Source organism: Fukomys damarensis, unplaced genomic scaffold (assembly GCF_012274545.1).
Source record: "Fukomys damarensis isolate Sample0158 unplaced genomic scaffold, DMR_v1.0_HiC HiC_scaffold_17, whole genome shotgun sequence".
Classification (NCBI taxonomy): domain Eukaryota; kingdom Metazoa; phylum Chordata; class Mammalia; order Rodentia; family Bathyergidae; genus Fukomys; species Fukomys damarensis.
Genome location: NW_022900929.1, coordinates 15,328,794 through 15,353,568, shown reverse-complemented (window position 1 = coordinate 15,353,568; position 24,775 = coordinate 15,328,794). Strand labels below are relative to the sequence as shown.

General features: G+C 40.9%; 1 protein-coding gene and 1 pseudogene across 2 annotated transcripts in view; both read right to left on the bottom strand.

The window, feature by feature from the left end:
* Positions 1-24,775, bottom strand: part of Blvra (biliverdin reductase A) — a 68,108-nt gene that overhangs the window by 38,007 nt on the left and 5,326 nt on the right. Inside the window, exon 1 of one of the 2 annotated variants that reach the window (XM_019205517.2) lies at positions 228-295. The exons of the other annotated variant lie outside the window; for it this stretch is intronic. The gene's annotated coding sequence lies outside the window, so the exon portion shown is untranslated. Of the gene's footprint in view, positions 1-227; positions 296-24,775 lie in introns of those variants that run through there. 2 annotated transcript variants of the gene reach the window in all.
* On the bottom strand, positions 7,314-10,209 carry LOC104853045 (annotated as a pseudogene).

Below are 24,775 nucleotides of genomic sequence, written 5' to 3'. Positions count from 1 at the left end.
AGGAAGCATCCCAAGGCCGAGCGGCGTCCCCGGGGCCCTCTCCTGTGCCCTGACAGGCGAGGGGCTAGTTGGCAGGGGACCTGTTCGAACCCTGCCGCCCTTTGGGGCCCAAGTGACCAGGCGCCAAAACTTATAAGCTCTCTGTGAGTACAGATTCAGGGAGGCAGGTGTCAGCGATTCGCTGCAAGGAAAAGAGCAGTTCCCTAGCTAGCAGCCTGGTCTCTTACCCCGGGAAAGGCCGGAGAGTGGGGAGTCCGGGAGGGAGGAACAGGGATCCGCTGGGCACAGTGTGGGTCCTGCAGAAACGGGGTTAGGCTGAAGTAATGACATCTCCAGTCTCAAAGGCAGGAGTCTGACTGGCAATTCCCCCCAACCAAAGAATTCTTTATTCCATGACCTGACAAGCCTGACTAACCCAGTGGGGTTTTTGCGGGATGCAGAGAGAGAAAAACAAGTTTTTTGTTTTTTTGTTTGCTTGTTTTTTTTTTTTTCTTTATCCTCAGCCCAGGCCTCTCTCCTGGTCCTCCAACTCCTCTATACAGCCATCCAGTTAGTACCTCTTCTTGGATATGTAAAGTAAGTCTCAATCTGAACAGGTCCAATCCTGCCTCTGGTCTCACATTTCGCCATCTCAGTAGCAACCCTGCCCTTCCAGCTGTGCCACCAAAAACTTCGCTGTTATCTTTGACTTGCCATCCCAGGATCAGGGGATTCTGTGGCAGGATGCAGAGATTGACAATTTCTCACCTCTATGTCCAACATCACCCACCTGGGTTATTAGAGTGGTCTCTTCCCTGTTCTCCCTGCAGTCCGTCCCTTGCAGCAGCCACAGAGACCTTTACAAAGTCAAAGTCAGATCAAACCCCTTCTCTGATCAAAACCTTCCAGTGGTTTACATTTAAGTCAGAGTAAAATCCAAAGGCCTGCATGGTCCGACCCTCCATTATTTTCACAGTCTCACTGCAGTCACACCCCTGGCTTCCTTGCTCCAGTCCCTTTGAACTCCTTGCTATTCCTCTGACAGAGAAGGCAGGCTTCTTCTGCATCAGGGCTTTTTCACTGGCCCATCCCTCTGTAGAATTCATAGCTAATTCCCACTCCTGAAATTTGTTCAAAAGCTATGCTGCAGCTACCCTAACTATCCCTGTCAAAACTGTCACCTGTCTACCTCCTGACTTCCTTGGAGTTATTTCTTCCCATAGTACTTGCCACCCTCTAGTATACTCTATTTTCATTTACTTGTTTATGATCTGTGTTATGGTTGATGCCTAGATGTCTCCCCAAAACCTCGTGCAATCGTAAGTGGGTCTTTTTCCAGGGGTGACTGGATCTAGAGTATGTGATGCTGGGATGAAGGGTGTGTGATTAGTAAATCATCCCACTGATTGGTGTGGTGCCACCCTAATCCTGAGGCCTAGAGAGAGTGCAAAAAGGAGCAGAAAGAAGCTGCTAAGATCCCTTGCTTGCTTTGCTACCTTCTGCCCATCATGAACTGTTTTTCCTCTGCAGTTCCTATCTGACATCTGCCAAGCCACCCTGCCTTGGAGCTAGGCCATTATAGACTGAAACCTCCTCAACAATGAGCAAATAAACCTTTCTTCCTTATATTTGGGGTGTCAAATATTTTGTCTCAGCAATGAGAGAAAAGTAACTGAGACAATCTCGCTTCCATCCTACTACTCATCCCCCTGCTTGAGTGCAACATGCCCTTTCTTAAAAAGATAACTGCAACCAGAGGGGCATCACCATCTTTTCACCATCAACCCTTAAGTCACAAGCCAAATTCTGGGCTCTGTATACACAATCACTTTAAATAAACCACAAGAGGAAGGGACAATTCCTCAAAATGAAATGCTGAATTCTGTTACTAGGAGAAAGAATTACTGGCTAGGCAAAATCATAAATGAGCACTTGCTGAGTCAGACTGGCACACCCAGAAAGGCTTGGGGAAAGACATGTGTGAGAGCAGAGTTTTAGGAAGTGATGCCCAACACCCCGACTTCATTTTCAGTAAGACCATTCCATTGTAGTAGCTTTCTCCACCCCGAAAGACTTGGAGGTAGTTTGGGAGAATAGTAATAAGCAGCTGTGGGTTGCAAGAACAACCTTACATGATCAGGAAATACACACTGGAGGTCCAGTTCCATTTCTCTGTTATTCTCCTTCCTCTCTTCTATGTGTAACAGGATACTAAAGTGTAGATTTTGATTAAGACAACAAGATACTCTAGATGCAAAATTCTAGGGTCAGATCTCCAAAGATTCAAGAAGGAGGGAGGATTCGGTGATGAAATCTCTGACAGAGCCCTTGCTATGTTATGTGCCCCTTATCCCCACCATGCGAAACTTGGAGAAGCCTATTTATTTCACACCACAGCTACAGGCTTCCCCAAGTCAATGTGAGGAACTTGATGCATACATTGGTCCACATGGGGAATTCACTAGGCTGTCATCTACCTCTCACCTTGGAGAGCATGGGAGAGCTGGGGCAGAAACACCAGTGTGCTGTTATGCTGGGTTGAGCATGTGTGTTTATTTCCTGTGGATCAGTAATGGATCATGCAAGATGGAGAATCCAGTAAGGCTGCCTGGAGAGGCAGAGGTTGCCCTCAGCACAGACGTGTGCGTGTATGCCAGGTACAGAAAGGTGAGGAAGAAGTCAGAGTATAACCACGAGGCAGGAGACTCACTGGTGGACAATCTGACATTGCATTAGGCACTTTCACATCACTGGGACAGAGTATCCAACATCCATAATTTAAAGGAGAAGAGGGTTTCCAGAGGGTTCAGCTCAAATTTGGCTGGCTCAAAGGCCAACATAGCATGGTAGAAGGGCATGGCAAAGGAAAGCCACTCAACCCATGGCAGCCAGGAAGCCGAGAGAGAGAAGGAAGAAGCTGGTTACCAGATTACACCCCTCCAGGTCACAGCCGTAGTAACCACCTCCACCCAGGTCCCACCTCCTAATAGCATATTTGGCCAGAGAACTCAGCAATGGATGAATACACTGATGAATATAGCACTCCTATGATCCAATAACCTTCAAAACAGATGAGAAAGTGGGGGGATATTTTAGATCTAAGCCATAACTTGCATGATCATCTCCAAAGGGTTTGTGAAAAGCTCAATCCAAAAATTGACATCATATATTGTCATGACCCAGTAAACTTCTATGACAAAGTACGTTAGGTGATTTATACATAACAGACTGTTCTGGGGGCTTGGAACATCTATGACCAAGGTGCCAGCAGATTTTGTGTCTGGTAAGGGTTCACTCTCTGCTCCAAAGATAGGCCTTTCTTGTTACAAACATGGTGTAAGAGGCAAGATAGGTCCCTTCAACTCTTTGATAAGGGTGATAAGATGCACTGAACCTCATGATGTAATCATTTCCCAAAGGTTTCAACTCTTAATATTATCACATTGGCCTTTAGTGTTACGCTTTAGATCTAAAATGTCCCCCAAAGTATCATGTGTTCGCAGGTGTCGCTGTTGGAAGGCGATTGGATTATAAGGCTGCTATACTCATGAGCAAGATTAATCCATTGATGAGTCCATAGCTAAATGTTCTATTGGGAGGTGGGCCACTGGAGATGCTACCTGGAAGGGTGTATTCTTGTTCTCATTTCCTCCCTCCTCTTACTGTCCCCGCTTCCTGGCCACTACACTGTCAACAGCTCTCTGTGATGTCATTCTGCAATGCTGTTTATGCTTTCAATCCAGCCAACTGAACCTGCTGAAACTGAGCCAAAATAAACCTCTCCTCCTTTAAGTTGTATTAAAGTGTCAGGTATTTTGTGTCAGTGATGGGAAAGTCACTAATACAGTTAGGTTCCAACATACAGCTGTTAGGGGAGATACTGACATTTGGACAATAGCAGGGCTGTATACATCCCAGAACTATTATAATAGGAACAGTTCCCTTGGGTTCCAATTGCTATCCATTGCCAGCCAGAAGCCTTTCAGAATCTCCTCACAGAATCAGCAAATCACTTATAAAGTCATTTTGCTGTATTACAGAAAATTTGCAATTATGAGGTATTTTCCCTTCTGCATTTTGTCTCATCAAAATGTCAGGACTTATTTTTTACTTTAAGATTCACACATAGTGACTTCTATTTCTTTACTAGAAATGCAGAATCACTGGGATGATGGGGGTGGCTAAAGAGTTGGAAATTTTCTACTTCAACTATTTAGTTTTAGGTTTCTCTCTGCACTTTCCAGTACAGAATTTTCTGTAGCATTAGCACAATTATGATAAATTCATTTTAGAGCAGATTAAAAAACATTGGCCCCAGCTCCAGCTCCCTCCCCCTAAAAGCATCTGAGTGCACTTTGAAGGCTTATAGAGCATTGGTAGCACTAGACCCATAGAGCCATCTAACTCCAGGACACGCTGGGAAATACAGGGCAGGAAGTCTTCAGTGGGCTTCCATCTCTCTACAAATGATCATTGAACACGTACTGTGGGCTCTGGTGCAGGGCACTGGGAAAGCATATTAAAGAGACACATCTGAAAGGCAGTACTCTGAGGGTGTCATAGAGTTGGAAGCATCTTGAGTAGAAGCAGGAGAGTCAGCATCCAGAAGGCACAGCACTGGTTTTTGGCCCTTTCTGAGATGAAGGGGCCACTAAGGAATGTCCTGCATGTATAGATGGGAGTAATAACAGAAAAATGGAAAGTAAATGTGAATGTGACCTTGTTTACAAACATAGGTGAGAGAGGTCTGATGAACACATCAGATGAATGTCTGTAAATTCTATAATATGCAATTCATAATAGCTAAATCTTGAAATCAACTCATATGTCCATTAACAGATGAATGGATAAATAAGATGTGGTATTTAGATGCAGTGGAGTACCACTCTGCCATAAATAAGGATAAACTTGAGTCATTTACAGGAAACGTAGGATGCACCTTGAGACCATAAGGTTGAGTGAAATAAATCAGACATACAAGCTTCAGTATCTCATAGATTCTCTACATGAGAAATCCAAATTATAAATGAAGAGCAAAATAAAAGACAGGCAGTAGGAATCAGGGAGATGGATCATTCTCAAATGGGAAGGGAATTAAGAGATGGAAGGAGAAGGGAGGGAAAGGGGGTGAAAAAGAAAATAAGATGTGTTGTGTATATATACCAATTCCACATAAGGAATGTAAACATTATGTACTGCAAACATGTATGAATAAAACTTTTAAAAAGCTTAATCTCACCCCCAACACAAAAAGAGAACTGACTCATGGAAGAACACTATTCTAAGGGTAACATTTACCCTGGCACAACTGGACTCAGTTATGCAAGTAAAGCCCCAGAACCTGGTTTCTCTGTGTTTATCAACTATTCTTTGTTGGCTCAGTCCTCGGAGGGTAACTCTGGAAAGATAGCTACGTCTGGGTTAAACACCATCCTAGAAGAAAACAGTGATTTGATGTGGAGGGAATGGATCCAAATGAGTGCCCATGGAGCTCAGACTATTGCACTTCTTCTGCTCTTACTCAAAACTTGGAGACTGCAAAGCTCCCTCTAGTTTTCCCTGTTGTTCTCATATTGGCCTTGGAAGCATTTCTGAGTTTTGATAGCAATGTTAGAGCTTTTTCCACTGTCAAGGCTATCAGAAGTCTTTCTGTATTTTCTCCATTCCTTCCTGTATAGTTTTTTTTTTTTTACTCTTGATTCCTGCCTATTTATATTTCAGAGTCTGTGAGAATAACCTTTCACCTAGATTGTTAATGTTTTGTGTGGGATTCTTGTTTGTTTGGCTTTGGTGCCCTATTTCCCCTTTTGAATTTATGAGGAAATTGAAAAACGTGGTGCCGCTGTCATATTTCCAGAAAATAAAGAGAGGGAACCATATAAAGTTATCCATTGTTAGAGAATGTACTCTTCATGATCTTAATTTTTAAAAACATACTGAGACTTGTTTCAGAGCCTGGCATATATTTTTCTTGGTGATCAAATCACATACATGGAGTCCTATTTCTTTCTGTCAAGTATCAACATCACTCCTGCATTCACTTACTTTTTTATTTATCAAGAAATTGTTATAAATTCAAAAATAGGTTGTTATACCATGAGTACCTTTTTTAAAGCATTCATTTCAATTTTCATTCACAATGTCACTTCACTAATCTCAAACAGCAGTTCCATTTATAAACTGTCCTTTAGTTTTTCCCCTTTTGAAAAATTAATGTAAATAACAATAGTTATACACTCATAGCTTCTAGTTAAACAATAGCAATTTCATTTCACAGCATTCATTAGTAACGAACATTTTCAATTAAAGTGGTATACAAATTACAAAAATTGAATGATTATATAATACAAAACATTTCCGCCATTATAAAGAACTTGTGTATGTATATATATTTTGTTTTAAGTTTCACCAATAGCCCTTATTCAAGTACTTTTTTTTATGTTTCACTTGAAATAATCACTTTGCTGTATTTCTTGTAAAAACACAAAAAAGAAAAAAAATCAAAGGTTAATCTAAGAAAAGGTTAAAAGTTTCAATGTAGTTTGAGGTAAAAATCAGTTACTCACTTCAATGGAAACTGACTGAATTCAAAACAGGTTTAAATGCCATGCTAAGTTGAACAACTTAGTAAAAAATATAGATTTTTTTTTTTCCAGTACTGGGAATTTTACTCAGGACCTTACACTTTCCAGGCAGGCACAGCACCACTGAGCTACATTCCTAGCCCTGATATATTTAAATGTTAAACACTTAGTAAACTTCCATTGTGCTATCATTACATCAAAAAAGAATGTATTTATTTATTCATTACCCAATCCTTATTCCAAGACAAAATTTATTTGCATATTATAACTAAAAATATAGCACTAATACACAATATTCTTGCTTACAAACACACAGGTGGCCATAAGTAAAACTTCATTCTTTAATTTCATCTATAAGCTATCAATATTATGTACAGTACACAGTGTTGAACACTTAACTATAGTAAGGGAAGATTCCAGACTGAATGTAAGCTGTTGACAAAGTAAAGATAAAAGCAAAGTAATACTGTAACAGAAAGGTGGCAAAAAGCATAATTTTGCCATAACAAAATCAATCAGATTTATAATTATACATCAGTTCTGGTTTAAACAAAGTCTAAGTGCCATAAATCCTGAACTTTATTGTTTAAAGTCTAGCTAAATTCTGTGTAGTTAATTATATTCTTTTACAGTTATTAACATTTTTTAAAAAGTTAAAAGCTATAGCTTCAACAAACAAACCCTGTGACAGGAAGGCAAAGGTCAAGAACTTTAAAAATTTATTCAGTGCTTATTGAAAGTGTGTGCAGTTTATCTTCCATCAGCGGGAGTTCAACTGAGAGACAATATGATTCAGGCAAATCGCTCACAGAGTTCATGAGTGGAATATGAAGTTAATTTCAGCTGGCTCATGGAAAATTTTAATCTCTGTAGAACAGTCAGGCAGTTTTAGCAGAAATCTGGCAGCTTGTCTTGGAGCTTTGATTCCATTTCTTGTCATAAGTAGGAACACCATCAATTCCTCACATCTCCTACAGCAGGTATATCTTTCTCTTCCATTTTATCCACCAGTAACAGGGGCAAAAACAGAATAAACTCATGCATAATAATCAAATCATTTTTTCCTTCCCGATCTTCTCCAGATTCAAAGAGTTCTGAAGCTTGTTCTTCAATTTTAGTAAACATTTTCTTCTATAACGTGATATCAACTCTTCATCATGTCCTCTGTATGGGTCATTGGACAAGAGTTCCTTGCCATTCTATATGCACAGATAAGGAACATCAAGGAATCTATATAACTTTCTCTTTGAAAGTTTTCTAGTCCATTTATGAAGTTCATAGTTGTTTCTCTGAACTTCTTATAATCCTGATGCCACTCCTCATATCTCTCTAAGTTTATTTCTTCTAGTTTTATCATTTCTAGTTTGGCTTCAGCAACTTCCCTTATGTTGTGACACCTTTTGTCAAAACTCAAATTTCCATCTCCAAATTGTTCTAGGAATGTTCTCTCAATGATTTTCTTTGGGGCCTGCTTTTGGATAAAGTAAACTATTACATGATGTAAGCAATAATGTTTCTGGTGGTTGTCTTCTTGGGCCAATTTAACCAAGCTTGATTGCTGACTGAGAAAATATCTCAGGACTTTTCATGTTCATGTGAGGCTCTGGTAAATATTCAAATAGTTTCTTCTTTCAAGTGATTTGAGAAATCACTTCTTGGTGATGGTTCTAGATATTCTGGTTCTCCTGCTTGTGCTGTAATCACGGAAGACTCAGTCTCTCTTAACTCCTGAGATGTTAAGAGCTTTTCCTGCAAAACTTTCTGGGAAAGATGCTCATTCCATTCTTCTGATTCATTTTCACATCACGAGTTGTCTTCCTCAACAAAATCTCTCAAATCTGTTGATAATGTTTCTATTCCAACAAGGGCCTACCAGTTACTTATCATATTCCTTCTGTATTAAGAATTGTGCCTTATCTTTCATATACATTGAACAATAAGCACTGGCATTTCTATAATCACCAAAAGAGTCCCTCATTAGCTCTTCTCTGCTATTGTTACAGCAGTATCATTGTACTCCATCCACCTGCTTTCATGATGATCCAAAATGTACACCCACTAGTGTCCAGGATTCTCTTGGCCTCATGAACTAAAACAGCATGTAAGCAATAAGGGTCATGGATTCATCAGAGTACATTAGTTCAATTGTTCCATGGATTCTGGATATACTTTCCTGTGCCATATTCTTGCATCATTTTCTATTTTATCTTCCAGTGATGTAAACAGCTTTCCAGTACTGAAAGTTCTTCTGTTATATGCCTTGGTGCAGGACACATGAGCAAATCTGATGGTATCCAAGACTGAGTATGGTCTGTGTAGCACAGACCTCAATGAAATGGCAGCAACAGAAGCAGCTGATGGGTTAGACAGCTCTAAAGAAGGAGCTCCCTGTTGTTCTGTTGTGCTTGGCAAAGTGTGTGATGGCATGGAACCACTAGGTCGGGAGCTAGCATCAATATCATTAACAGGAGAAGTGAAAACAGGTTTACTTGAAGCAAATTCCAATGCATACTGTAGAACATCTAACAATGGGAATCATTTGGGACCTGGACCATAGCTTAAATATCTTTCTAGTCTTTGCTGCAATACTATGAGGTAATCTTTAAGTCTCTTGATGGCTTTTCTCTTAATTCTCATTTCTCTGTTTCTGTGCGTATACCAGTCCAGCTATAAAGCTTGGAGAAATTCTATCTGTAGTGAATTTGGTCTGGTATTCCTAATGCCTGATTAAATTCATATCTCAACAATTCAAATCTTAACACAGGTTTTAGTTCAGTAAACCAGTGCTCTTGGCCTGATTTTCCTGAATTCTCTGAATGTAAAGATTCACTTTCTCCTTCAATCCTTGCAGCTTCTAGGCCCTCATTCAGCCTTTTGAATTTATTGACCTGTGGTGTGGATACTGACCAAACATTTCAGTGTTTTCAAGTTTTTTACCTTCAAACACTCTACAGAAGAATTTTCCCTAGGACAATTCTACCACAGGGTTCTTTGGCGTCTCTTCATCAGTCTCCTCTTCAGTTGTCATTTAGAAGGCATCTCCTAACCTATCTAATAGTCTTGCAGCTGAGAGTCATATGATTTGAAGGAACTCTTAAGAATTTCACCTGCTCTGGATGAATCAACGTATTTCCCTTCTGTACCAGGGAGAAGCTCAAATAAATACATCAGATCACACATAAAAGGCAAATTCCGATATTCCTCTTGGCTTCGAGGTAGATCTTGAGCATTTGAAGAAGGATTGTCATCTTTTAAATTCCAAAAGACTGAATAATGACTGAATAGCAAGTATTGCCGACATTCTTTAGCCCAGCGGGAGTTTGTCCTGTCTTTCTCTATCAGGAGGATTTCAAGAATCCCTCCAAACTTCTGTGGGCGTTCTTTTCAAATATGCTTTACTTTCTCCTCTGCTGGCTTCAAGAACTTTGTATTTGCTTGGCTTCCCACACTGATATCTATCATTGCCAGGAAGCGCTGTTTGGTAATAAGTTGTCTCCTCCTGTTGAGGAATCTTGACATTCATTGCAATAAGAAAAGCCACCACTGATTCCATGTTTCCATTACAATCCTTCAAGGCTTGCTGCAGTATCTGAGTGTCATTAATCTCAATAATTTCTCTCAGTTGATTCAAAAATGTCTGCTGGTGTTTCTGCCCCAAGTTTGGCCAAGGGACAAAGGCAGCCTCTGAGGAGGGCGCCCCTGGTCCAGGGAGGACTAGAGCAGTCCCGAGTCAGTGACAAGCTGTGGAGCACTCCTTCCCTGGCGGTTCCTGGGACCCTATGGGTAAAGGAGTGAGGGATTCAGGTAGAGGACTGGAATGGCGCTGTCCTTCTCCCTCCGCGGTGACTGCTCCTCCCCTCTGCATTCACTTTCTTCTGCTCTCTGGTAATTTCGGGTGGCTGTTTTATACTTCATCCAGATTTTGCCATTTACCTATGGAGAGTTTGTCCAGTGAGGAGGAAGGACTCCCCTGCTGCAGGAAGCAGATCACTTTATTTTTCTTCTGATGTCTGTAGGAGCTCCAGTTCTCTTATTTGATTCTGGACATTGATTTGAGTTTTTCTCTCTCACACACACACCTCCGACCACGTAGCTAGATCTGCGTCGATTTTATTGATTTCTTTTTTAAAGAACCAGCTTTCCTTCTCAACTGATTTTCCAAACTGTCTTTTATTATCTTCTATTATCTAATTTCCTTTTTCTTCTACTGGGAGTTGAACCCAGGGCCTTCCCATTGAGTAACATCCTCAACCCTTTTAAAAATTCCTTATTTTAAGATAGACTTGCTGAATTGCTCAGATTGGGCTTAAATTTAGAATTTGCCTGCCTCAGCCTCCCAGACGGCTGGAACTACAGGCAAGTGTCACCATGGCTGATTTTTCCCCTTGATTTCTTAAAATGAAATCTTGTATATTTTAACTTAGACTTTTCTTCTTTTCTAATACAATCATGTGTCTTCTTTACTTTTCTCATTGCTGAAATAAAATACTCAACACTCAGAGTTAAAGGAAAAAAGGTTTCAGGGCATGTTGGCTGGCTTGAAGGCAGGGTGGCATGGCAGAGTTGCATCACAGAGGAGAAACTCTGGCAGGCAGAAGGCAGCAAAACAGTGAAGTGGCAAGCAGCAAGCAACAACAGCAACATACTTTCTGTCCCTTATAGTTGAGCCAGGCTACATTACCTTAGGACAGGTAGCACTCACACACTGTGTGGGCCTTACCGTTACTCGCACTCAGAATTACGCCAAACCAATCAGTGGAGTAATTTAGTAATCACACACCCTTAATCCCAGCATCACACACAAGATCCAGTCACCTCTGAACAGCCCTACCTATGACTACATGAGGCTTTGGAGGTACATCTAAGACACAAAACATAACAGGATCTAAAGCTGCAACTCTTCCTAAGCATTTCTTTAGCTATATTCTATACATTTTGATATGTTTTTGTCTTTGAGTTCAAAATATGTTTCACTTTTCTTTGCAATTACTTCTCTGATCTCTGAGTTATTTAGAAGTGTAGTGTTTAATTTCAAACTATTTGGGATTCTCACAGGCATTTTTCTTTTACTAATTTAGTTCTAATTTAATTATGATAACATACTATGTATGATTTCAATCTAATTTTATTGAAATTTGTTTGATACGCCAGAATAAAAATGAATATCCTGTACACTTAAATCAAAGTTCCACTTGTGGAGCACTCTGTAAATATCAAGTACATCAGATTAGTTGATGATGTTATTCCAGTCTTCTATAACAGGTATTTGTTTTTGTTTTTGTACCAGGGATCAAACTTGGATCCTTGTGCTTGTGAGGCAGGCAGCAGAGCCACTGAGCTAAACCCCTGGCCCTCCAGCCTTCTGTATACTTGCTGATTTTCTTCATTAATCATTGAGAAATGAGTGTTATAATTATGCACTATAATTGTGGATCTTTCTAACATCCCTGTCAGTTTTTGCTTCATAAATATCAAACCCTTGCTATTAGGACTGTGATATCTTCTTGATGTTGTGACCTCTTTATTATTACAAAATGTATGGCCTGGCATCCTGGTGCACTCTTGTAGTCCTAGTGATATAGCGGGGAGAGATGTAATTCCCAAACCTGCTAGATATCTGAAACATGAGTATGTGTTCTCTAAAACTGAAGAATGAATTCTAGGAACAATGGAGGCTGAGTGGGAAAAATTTATTGAGAAAAAGAAAGCTTCTGTCTAAGAGAGACAGAAGGGGGACCAGAAAGTGGGTTGTCTGGGGCACTATTTCCCAACGGATATTTATGGAGCAAAGCCACGAGGTGAGGGAGTTTTAAAGTGGGGTAAAATTACAAGACCCATTTGAAACTTACAAGGTGGGCATGAGTTGGGGCAAGACCATGAACAACCAATAAGATTACAAGTACAGTCACCCAGGTAATATTGATTAAATGGGGGTCAAATGGGAGAACAAGTCACATAGCAAGCATACAAGGATTTTCAGTAAGGGCGAGCCAGGGATATTTCCTGAAAGGGTGGTTTAAGACCTTGGCCCCCCATTCAGGTGATTGATACCTATTTAGAATATCAGTCATTACTATTCATCCTCAGGGGAAGCAGGAAGGTATAATAATTTCTCTTCTTTTATAATGTTAGCCCTCAGTGGATATGTCTTGATTGTTCTACTGGCTCCTCGATTATCCTCTATGTTGGCTTCCCGAAGGCCAGCCCTAACTGCCTACAAGATGTCTAATTAACTTACCTATCTATAATACTAGTACTCAGGAAGTTGAGGCTGGAGGATCACTGCAAGTTCAAGGTCAGCCTGGGTTACATAGTGAGTTCAATGTCAGCCTGAACTACATAGCAAGGCTGTTTGAAAACAACAAAAGCCCCACATATTTTATAATTAGCATATTTGAATAGATACAGTTTCTTATAACAAAACTAGAATAGATAGGCCCATGACATTTCCCATAACAAAGAGTAAACATATTCCTGAGATTAAAGTTTTTTTCTAAGAGGTAATAACCTGTTCTAAGACTCCATTTATTTTCCCAAAGCGTGGCCACTGTTGCTGCCACTGAACACAAAGTAGATAGGGCAATCTGTGGAGCTTTCACTCTGCAGTGGGGAAAGACTGCATGATACCCTTGTAGTGATAGATGGGACTGCCTCGGTAAGGTCAGAAAAAGGACGCAGACCCTTTAGAATTTAGGAGAAGAGTAACTTCTGCAATATTCAGAGAATGTCACTTACAGGCAAATAGCCATCTAGAGTTTGTAACATTGTCCACCCTAATTGTTGCAATATTGAATCTAAACTGAACCCAAACCCCTAGCGTGGAGAGAGACCAACTGAAACGGTGAGGCTGCCCCCAGAGGGAGGGACCACTACTTCAACTCCATAAATATAGGACCGCTGGCCTTCCTCAGAGGTTACCCAACTCTGGGCACCTCGCCACTCCTCATAGTGGCTTTGTATCTCTCCCTCTCTCCCTTCTGTAAATAAACTTTACTTTTGTTTGGCAGTGTCTTCTAACTCCTTCTTTTTTCTATGTTGGGGAGAGAGACAAGCCCAGGAATATATGAGAGTAGGGTGGAGACCCAAGACATGACACCCCAGACTTTAAAACAGCACTGAATAACTTAAGAGACGGGGAAAAGGAAGGACCCAGGACTTGGGGTTGCTGGACCAAAGGAAAAAACTCTCTGCTGCATCTCTGTGTTTCCTTTTGACCTGGCCAAGTCTGACACTGGTTTGAAGTCTAAGCACCAGCCCAGCACATCTCAGAGTAGTACTGGCAGAAAGAAAAAACTGCCTGCCTCTCAAGGAACAAGCCCATCATCAGGTTCCTGGAGCAAAAGGAAGGAAAATAAAAAGATGTTTAGATTTAAGAGAAGGGAAATAGGAAAAAGAAGGAATTTTTGCAGTCAGTTCATAGATTTCAGTACTATTTATGTGAAGAGAAGCAAATTTCAGTCCTTCCAACTGTGCTAAAACTTGGATGTTTGTGAAAACACCTTATCACCATACAAGTAATAGTTTCAAAAACACTGAGGGAATCACTCCCTTCCCTTCATTCATCTGAGGCAGCAGATCATCGATACCAGTGAGAAACAGAATGGGAGGCACCTGGAATCAGGTTTCTGACCCCATGTGAGGCACCTGGTGTTAGAGGTGTCTAACCTTTAAATACAGAAAGCCTGAGGTAATGAGGGTACCTCTGCCTCTGCCTCCTGCTAGGGTCCAGTACATCTCAGAGCCCTCAAGCTGGATGCACCAGCCACAAGCATGCCTGCTCACACATCATCAGAACCACCACCAGCTCCTTCACTGAGAACTTCACCACCAAAAGTAGTTCTAAGGGCTGGGGATTTAGCTCAGTGGTTCTGCTGCCTGCCTTGCAAGCAGAAGGACCCGAGTTCAATCCCTGGTACCAAAAAAAACAAACCAAAGTAGCTCCACCTATGATTGCAAGTTCCTCTTCCTCCTCCTTTTTCCTTTTGCCCTTCTGCTTGTTCCTGCTGCTACGGTCCTGTGATTTGCAAGAAATGTATCTACTTACTACTTACTACTGTACAGACAGAGAGCCCCATAGGTAGGGAAAAGATAGAAGGCTTTGTTCTGCTTTTTTAGAAGTTAATGGAGTTAGGTTGGCTGTCTCTGCCTCTGCAGATTAGGTTCCAGAAATTAGAAAGACAGAGCCAAAGAAACTAAACTCAGGGAAGACCCAAGTAGGTCCCAAGTAGCATGATCAACATAAGCCCCTCAGTACTTAAACCTAAACTACTTGTCCCTAAGCTCCCCCACCAATAATCCTAGCCACCACCAAACAACAGGAAAGGTCATATAACTGGAAGAAATCCAAAGGGAGAACCAAAGACAGCCATGGAGCCAACTAAATTCCAGATGCTTACATGAGACAAAGGTCTCCATAAAAGGAGCCACAGACAAAAATTCATGAATATTTCACTTTTGAATGCTCCCTATTCACTAAGTAGCTATCTATCATTTCTTTCCCCCCTTTTATCCACCTTCAAATAAATTGTCTTCTCTTAGTTTAAACTTGGATTCTTTAAGTTTCCATTGAGTTTATTGGTACATTTTAAGTATACATTACAATCACATTCATCATTGGGAATTTGTACCTATACATGATATAACTTGGTTCTTGTTTTCTCCCCATTCCCCTTCCACCCCTCTATCCCTCCTTATCTACAAAAATTTTGTTTCCATATTTTCCTGCTTTTGTCATATTTTTTCTTTTCCTTATGCCCCCCCCACCACACTTCCCCTTCCTTATTGGCCCTTTTCTTCCTATTTTACACTATGTATTATACATTTTGTTCCTCATTTACACTTTTGGTTTCTCACACCAGAGAAACTATTCAGTATTTGCATATGTGTCCTATTAATTTCACTTCGGCATAAGTGATCCATCCATTTAGCTATAAATGTCTCTAGTTTATCATTCTTTCTGGCTGAGTAGTACTCCATCTTTTTCAGCTTTAATTGAGTTTATTGGTACATTTTTGGGATACAGTACAGTTACATTCATTGTTGGGATCTTGCTCCTCTACATGACAAGTCTTGGTTCTCATTTTTTCCCCTTACCCCTGCTTTCCCTTCACCCCCTCCTGCCCTCCCCATCTATAAACACTTTATTTCCACCTTTTCATTATCTCACATTATTTTCTTTTCCCTTATTACTCTTCCCCTACCCATAGAAAAACTGCATCTTCTTTATCCAGTCACCAGTTGATGGGCATTTGGGCTGTTTCCAAGATTTTGCTATTACTAACTGTGCCACTATAAATATGGCTTCTTTCCTTCTTTACTAACGCTGTTTATAATCACCAGGAGCTGCATTTACCAGCAGAGCCATGGCTTACAGTTGATGTCTGGACATTACACTACATGGTGTGTGCTTGACGGTTCCTTCCTTGTTATACAAAGAACCTGAACTATTTTGGGCCCGTTCAACTATAACACAAGTATCAGAAGAACTCTCTCACTGTCAGCACTTACTGCTTGCAAGAGCAGAATACACTCTTTTATTCTCTTAAGAAAAACGAGGAGTGAAGGCAAAAGCGGAAAGGAGGCTATTCCATCTGGAAGGTGAGTATTCTGATGGTCATATTTTGCAAAAAGTCTTTATTGCTGTTGAAAACTGGAAAAAATAACCAGAATTCATGTGTCTTAATAAGAACTGTGATTCTCCATTTTAAATATTGTAGATAATGATTTTTGGCATTTTTCTCTGTTTTCCTTCCCTGTCCTCATCCCCTTTCCAAAACAAACAAACAAAAACACAAAACAAAAGAGAAGAAAAATGGGAATTTTATTATTAAATTCTGTGTGAAAACACAGCATACCAGATTGCTCAGCTGTCCATACCTGACTTACTGACTTTGTAGGAGCTAGCCCTGTTCTTCTGATTAATCTCTTCTCCTACCAAATGTTAATTTTTTTCTTTTTAAAACTATAAATGATTACTATTTTTTTTAATTACTAATTAGGGCAGGAGATTTAGCTTAGAGGTGCCACAGCCTGCCTCGCAAGTGCAAGGTCCCGAGTTTGATCCCCAGTACCTCCCCAAAAAAAGTACTAATTAAAAAATACAGGGTTGATTTCTATACTTTTACTTTCAGTCTATGGGCTTCTTTTTTGCACTAGGTGTGTTTCTTGTATACAATGTATTGTTGGATTTTGCTTCTTATTCCATTTTGCCAGTGTATTTCTCTTGATTGGTAAGTTGAGGCCATTGACATTGCTGGTTATAACTGATATGTACTGACTTATTATTGACATGTTATTGGCCTTTTGTTGACTCTTTTTACTTTTTCACCTTCTCCTTTTAATTTCTTGCCTTGCCTATTTGATTTGCTCTGTTGGGCCTCATGGTGCTGTTGCCTTCATTGTCTTTTTTTAGGATCTTGTTTAGAACTACTTGTAGTGCTGGTTTGGTATTCATGTAGTTTCTCAGGTGTTCTTTGTCGTGGAAGTGTCTTATTTCCCTATCCACTTTGAAAGAGAGTTTTGCAGGATACATCAGTCTAGGTTGGAGGTTGTTCTCTTTTAGTACTTGAAATATCTCATTCCAGGCTCTCCTTGCCCCAAGGTTTATGTCGAAAAGTCTACTTTGATTCTGATGGGCTTTCCTTTGTATGTGATTTATTTCTTTTCTCTTACTGCTTGTAGTATTTTGTTCTTCTGTTGGGTTTCTGGGATCTTGATTATTATATGTCTGGGTGTAGATTTTTTTTTTTATTGTAGCTAATTGGGGTCCTATAATGCCTCAGTTATCTGAATGTCAAATTCTTCCCCTCTGTTTGGGAAGTTTTCTGTCATTAATTCTGTGAACAGCTTTTTAAAGTCATTTGTATTTTCTCCTGTTACTTCATGTATTCCTATCAGTCTTATGTTATTCTTCTTTGCATCATCTAGGAGTTGTTGGATCAATTTCTCATGATCCCTGAAAAAAAAAAATTCAGGGTTGAATCCCTGGCACAAATAAACAAATCTTGACAAATTCCTCCTGGTGAACAAAATGGAGCAGAATGGATTAGAGACTTCCAAGAGCCAGGAGAACACTTCCTACCTTCTTCTCAGAGTAGAAACATGCGTCACAGTGTCTCAATGACTCAGTGTCAAGTGGATCCTTGCTTTCATAGAAGTGGAAATTCAACCTGAAGCACAAATTTACAGAAAAAAGGCTTTAATTGGAAACCTAAAGGGAAGCCAAGAAAAGGCTCTGTGGCAGATCACTATGGCCAAAATCACAGGAGGCCATAATAATATGGAGCAGGCATTTCCCCCTTATAATCGGCTGTAATATACTTGGAGCTGGACCAAAGCCTATGTGACTCACAGGAGCATATCACAATGGTGCTGTGGACTAGTACGGCTTCCATGCCAAAGGCTGCCATGGAGACCGGAGATTGGATCTGTGAAGCCGCAGGGCTCCTAGTGTGATAACACTGAAGCTGAGGACTGCATGATTCCAATCCACATTCAGTCCCCAGAGCTACTCCTCCCTTAGCTGTCTCAGTAGCTTCTTAGTTAAAGCCTGACCTCACTTTGGTCAGTTTTGCTCCTTCTGCAAGTATGTCTGATCCTCCTTACTTCAAGGTTTACCTGTGTCAGCTGATGTCATTGGATGCCACATGAGTCCCTCTACCCTATTCTTAACCTGGCCTGTATGATCAGTAAATACTGATGGACCTGATTGCTTGTGGTCCTCCGCACATGCTAGACCTCATCATCACATATTCAGCATGGCCCATCCCAGTTCTCTGCTATCTGTTTAAGTCTTGTTTCTATGTCTTTTTTTTTTTTCACCTTGGCTTATATTACCTTGCAGGAAATTGGGGCTAAAGGACATAATAGGACTCCAGTTTAGCTGGCTGGGGGCACACTGTGATATGGGGTTCAAACTGTCCCACTCACAAGGGCAGGAGGCCAGTTTTCAAGGATTAGCTGGTGGGCTGGGTCCAGCTGATCATTTTCTCAGCCTAGTGTCATAGCTCTGGAATCTTTATGGCTGAGAGGAAAATATTTTCTTTATCTGTGGTCCCAGTCATGTGGGGCTCTGCCTTTCGAACATTAATAGCAGAAGTGAATATTGAAGATATCATTTGTTTGAAAGTTCGTGCAGAAGAATAAAATTATAGCAGAAGAGGAACGAGCATTTATTGTGGATTTATAGTTCTTTTTAGCAAAGAAGCCACTGACTGCACTGGGAAGGCCTGTAGTGGCTTCACCAATGGTCTTTGGAGGCTCCCCTAAAACATCAAACAGATCTATAGCATCCAATGTTGTGTGCCACTCATCCTTGAATTACAAGTAAAAGCATCGTGCTCCTTTTTTAACATTCAGGTGAATAAAATAAACAAACTAGCTTTCCAGGAGGCCTGGTTGTTGGTATTTGTAGTAAAGCAGAATTTAAGAGAAAAGCAGTTTTCTTAGCTGAAAGCAGTTTATCCTAGTAGCTCCTCACTCAGGTTCCACCCACACACACACACACACAAACATTGCTGACCTCTCCTCTGCTACAGATAAGGTAGTCAGCAAGAATCTTGCTTACAGAGTTCTGTCATGTCCTGGTTTCTCAGAAATTTGCTATCCTTCAAGGCTCACCACCTCCTGGTACTGATGAGGTAGACAGTCATAGTCCTGTAAATGAAATCTTGTAACCTCTAAGGACAATTGTGTTCCTGTAAGCAAGGTTTTATGACATCCTAAAACTCCTGATATCAGATTCTCAAAGGTAAGTTATAATACTGTCAATAAGTGAATAACTGTCTTTCTGCAGCCTCCCCTTCAAAAAATGTATAAAAACTAGAACATTTCTTAGTTTGGCACTCAGTCTTTTGGACAAGAGTCCAATTGAGTCAAAGTGTACCTAATAAAGTCATCCTATTTCTTATTGGTTTTTCCTTTCTCTTGAATTCTACAACATTCCTGGCAACTGTGAAAGGACTGAAGATATCAGAATTGCTGTCTCCCTTGGCTGCAGGTCCAAGAGTGGCCTGAGCTGTGGGAATCCTGAGACCTCTGGCATCACCAGTTGAGACTCCAGATGAGAGAAGAAATCAGCCCTCCTGCAATCCAGAGGCATCCATAACCCTGCCAGCCCAACAGAACTTAGTAGGATTCAGGACAATTTTGGAATAACAGCACCCTACAGAACCAGAAGGGGAGGCTGATCACCTCCTGGGGTGTACCAAGTAATCTTATGTGGATTGAGTCAAAGAAAACCTACAACTCCAAGAAAAGCAAAAGAAATATACTTTTGGTTTACAGGAACACGGTAAGTGGAAACTCTTCCCATTAGAATGGAAGGGGAGGCTGATCACCTCCTGAGGTGTACCAAGTAATCTGACATGCATCGAGTCAGACAAAACTTACATTCCCAAAAGAAGCAGGAGAAGCCTGTAGCAAGAGTGACTCACAAAGGGGTGTGCTGAGTAGTCAGATTCAAGAGAAGTCTGGTGAAACCTATACCCCCACCCCAATTGGAAAAAAGAGTAATGAGTACAAATAATTAAATGGAGTTGGAGGGGTCAAGAAAACACCAGAAAGCATGGAGCTAGACAGTGTGAGGGATGCTTCTGGCTTCAAGAGCTCCACAGCCAGCACTTGCTCAGTGTCACCAATGTGGTGCTGCCTGCAGCTACCTGAAAGCTGGAGTAGCCACAGCCTTGTGCTGAATGGTCAAAATTGAAAAGCTGCAACCAAGTCCTGATGGGCATAAGGAGCTTTCACAGAAAGAATCAAATTACAAATTTTAGTTAATTGATAAATGTACTTTTGATTTCCAATTTAAGTTAATTGGTGTGCTTAAAGAACTTCTTGTGCATTGTGAATGCTTGAATTGTAATTACAGGGTTAATACCCTTTGCTTTCTGTTGGTTTATGATAAGATTGACTCAAGGCTACTTAAAAGTCTGTTGGCAGCAAGGCAAATTTAACAATCTGAGAACAAAGGATAAGGGGAGGGGACACTTTAAAATCCAAACAGATGCAGCCAAATTTGTTGTAGAAGATTTATAGTGAGATATAGAAAAATATTAAAAAGATTATAACTATAAGAGGTATACTTTTGATATGATAGCATTTTATATGATAAAAGTTTTGTCCTATTAGAAAGATAAAAAGAGAGATAATGACAAGACTGGAAAGCTTATGTAGGTCAAGGGAAAGCTTATGAAAATAGTGTATCAAAAATATGTGGGTTTGCTTGTTGGTTTGATGGCACTCAGATTGTCCTTTCTAAAGATTCCCATGAATGAATTAGCCTGAAGTGAAAGTTCTTCAGAGAGTGATTTGCATCACAACAGTGTAGATATGGGGGAAAAGCATCAAAACACATCTTATTAGAATATATGTTGAAAAATCTTAAAAAGAGGCTATACTGAGGGCTATGTGAGTAAAACCAACCCCCTCTCCCAGAGGCTGAAAACTCTTTGTAAAATAGATTGGCCTGCCTCTGATGTTGGGTGGCTGGCTGAGGGGAAGATTGACAGGGGAATGATTGGATATGTATATAGGGTGATAACCTGGGGTAGATGATGGCCAGGACATCCATATCAGTTTCCTTACACTGATTCCTGGTTAAATATAGTCTAGACTAGACTGGCCCAGCTACACTCTTGCTTGGAGGTGTATTATAAAACACTGGTAGCCTGATCCATGCCTGAAGTAAAAGACAAAAAGGATCAGCCTTACTGGAAGCCTCAGCAACAAAAGAAAGACAGATAGAGGGACAAAAACAAAAAAAACAAAACAAAAAAATCAACAACAAACCCATCCTCTAAGAGCCACTAGAAGAGGCAGAGGTCCCTCCCTTTATGCTCCAATTTGCACCCCTTTGCCACCCTGAGGAGGAAAAAACTGGAGTCAGTGCCTCAAGGAGAAAGTAGGGAAAGCCCAGTCAATCAAGCTACCTCTGATCATGCCAAACTAGGGTTTTACAGATGCCTCTCCAAGAAACTAGGGGACGCATCTATTATCATATGGAAGGACAAATTTGAGGGGGATAATGGAGTTTTATCTATCAGCGTGTCTCAACCACTAACCTCCTAAATTGGACAAATACTCCTTTCTATATGAAAAACAAAAACCCCCAAGCCATCATAGATTTGATACAATCCATCTTTCAGATGCATATTCTAACCTGGCCTGATTGCAAATAGCTCCTCCTGATGCTATTTAATACTGAGGAGCAACAAAGAGTGACCCAAGCAGCCATCTGCTGGTTAAAAACAATGCTCCAGTGGGCATGTTAAATGTACAAGCATATGCTCAGGGTCAGTTCCCAGAGGCTGATCTCATTTGGGGTCTGAACAATGCAGAGCAGTTAGAAAACTTGCTGAAGTACCAGGAGGCCCTCTTACAAGGTCTCAAAGAGTGTGAGAAGAAGGCAACAAATATGGGCAAAATCTCAAATATACTCCAGGGAGTTGATTAAAAGTCCCAGCCAGTTTTATGAGAGATTTTTAAAAGTGTTCTGGCTCTTTATCCAACTTATCCCTGAGAAACAATGCATGGTAAATCAATGTATGGCCACTGAGAATCAATGCACAGTAAATGCTTCCTTTGTAGGGAAAGTTTAGGGAGATATCAGGCACAAACTACAAAAGTTAGAGGGTTGTGCTGGTACGAATGCAAGCCAGCTCTTGGAGGAGGTAGTCAAGTTGTATATTAACCAAGACCAAGAGGCAAAGAAAGAGGCTGATCAGAGGCTCCAAAAAAAAATACATCTGTTGGCAGCAGTGCTCATAAAAAAGGACAGAAATCACTAAGGGGTGAAGCCCAGGTGTGGGTGGCACAAGGGCCAAGCCAAGCTGGTATCTGCAGATGGACAAAGGCTAGTTTGGATCAAAGTGCAGGCTGTGAAAGTTTAGTCACTGGAAAGATGAATGCCCAGCAAACAATGGCAAAACTGATGAAAAGGCTATTGCACCCAGGAGGAACCAGATGCCAGTCTTATTGAACTAAAGGTTATGCGGATTAGGCCAGACTGGACTCCTTCTCCTTAGGCCTCCAGGTGCTCATGGTCACAATAAATGTAGGGGACCAATTGATAAACTTTATGGTAGACAGTGGACCCAGACACTTGATGGTAATGAAACCTACTGGGCCATTATCCAGGAAATATGTGACTCTTGTAGGAGCCACTGGGGTTCCAGAGGAGAGACTGTTCTACCGGCCTAAATGATGTGCTATAGGGGAATGAGAAATCCAACATGAGTTCCTGTATCTGCCAAACTGCCCAGTTCTTGTTGGGGAGAGACTTATCCAAAAGCTATAGGCTCAAATTACCTTCAGGCCACAGGGAGATATGAATATAAACCTGGCTTGACCAAGGGCCACGGTGTTAATTAACTCTTACTGATCCACAGGCAGAAGAACAGAGACTATGTTCAGATAAGTCACAAAAGCCAAATATAGATGCACTACATGACAGCACATGAGAGTCCCAGGATGCGGGCTGAAGACAACCCACCTGGGCTAGCTGTAAATTGAACATTGGTGGTAACAGATCTAAAGCCAGAAGCAACTCCAGTTCAGGTTCACCAATATCCTCTACCCCAGGGAAGCCATACAAGGCATTCAAGAACATTTCAAATGGCTCTTAGAACATGGAATCCTGGATAGGTGCCAGTCATCCTGGAATAACCCACTCTTGCCAGTATATAAGCCAGGAACAAATGAACACAGACCAGTACAGGACTTTCTTGCTGTAAATCAAACTAATGAGACATCAGTGCAAAATCTGTACACACTAATGGGACTTATCCCAGCAAGCTCTGCCTGGTGTACCTGCTTAGATTTAAAGGATGCTTTTTTCTGTCTGTGCCATGTGCCAGTCAGCATTTCAATGGGAGGATCCTATTTTGGACACAGAAGAACAATTAACCCGGACTAGGCTTCCCCAGGGGTTCAAAAACTCTCCTGCAATAGTTGGAGAAGTACTAGCTACCAATCTCAAAGCTTTCATCACACCAGGGAACAACTGTACTCTGCTGCAGTATGTAGATGACTTTCCTCTGGTGGCCTCAACCCAAGGAGACTGTTGTCATGGAATCAAGGACCTCCTTCATTTGCTTTGGAAGGCTGGATATAAGGTATCCAAGAAAAAGGCACAAATTTGCCAACTAGAGGTCAAATACCTAGGCTTCACAGAGATTCAGGTGGCATGCCATTAGGCACAGAGTGAAAGCAGGCTGTCATGCCCTCCCAAGCCCAACCACCTAGCACCAAATAAGAGAATTTCTGGGGGCAATGGGATTCTGTCATATCTGGATCCTAAGTTTCTCACTTATGGCTAAGCCCCTGTATGAAGTCACAAAGTGGGGAAGCTGACCAGGAAGGAGCATTTAAACAGATCAAAGAAGCTTTCACTCAGATCCCAGTCTTAGGACTGCCACATATATATATATATAAAACCCTTTCTTCTTATATGTCCATCAAGGGAAGGGAATGGCCATAGGAGTCTTAAACTAAATATTGGACTCCTGGCACTGCAAGTGACATACCTGTCAAAACAGTTAAGATTCTGTGGCCCTAGAATGGCTTCCATGCTTCAGGGCACTAGCTGGCACTGCTCTGCTGATGAAGGAAGCTGACAAGCTAAACTTGAGACAACAACTGATCGTTCAAGTACTGCACTCAGTTATAACCTTGATGGACCAGAGAGGGCACCACTAGTTATCAAACTCAAAGATGACCCAGTATCAAGGGCTTCTATGTGAAAATCCCCACATAACTCTAGAGACAGTAAAAAAATGCTTAATCCAGTTGCCTTGAAACCAGTCAAACGAAGAGTCCTCCTTAATGATTGTGTATAAATCATAGATGAAGTGTTCTTGAACTGGAAGTATCATACATCATCATCCTAGAGACACAGATTTTGAGTATTTCATAGATAGAAGTAGTTTCATGCTGGAAGTAGTCCAATTGGCAGGATAGGCAATGGCGACATTGGACTCTGGTAGAGACCCAGCCTCTGCTCGCCAAAATCTCAGCCAAAAAAGCAAAGTTAATAGCCTTGACAAAGGCTCTTTTACTAGCAAAAGACAAAATGGCTAACATATATACTGACTCCAAATATGCTTTTGCTACATTACGTTACATGGGTCTATACATAGAGAAATAGGACTGCTGGAGAAAAGAAATAAAGTAAAAAAAGAAATTTTACAACTACTAGATGCAGTGTGGGCTCCAAG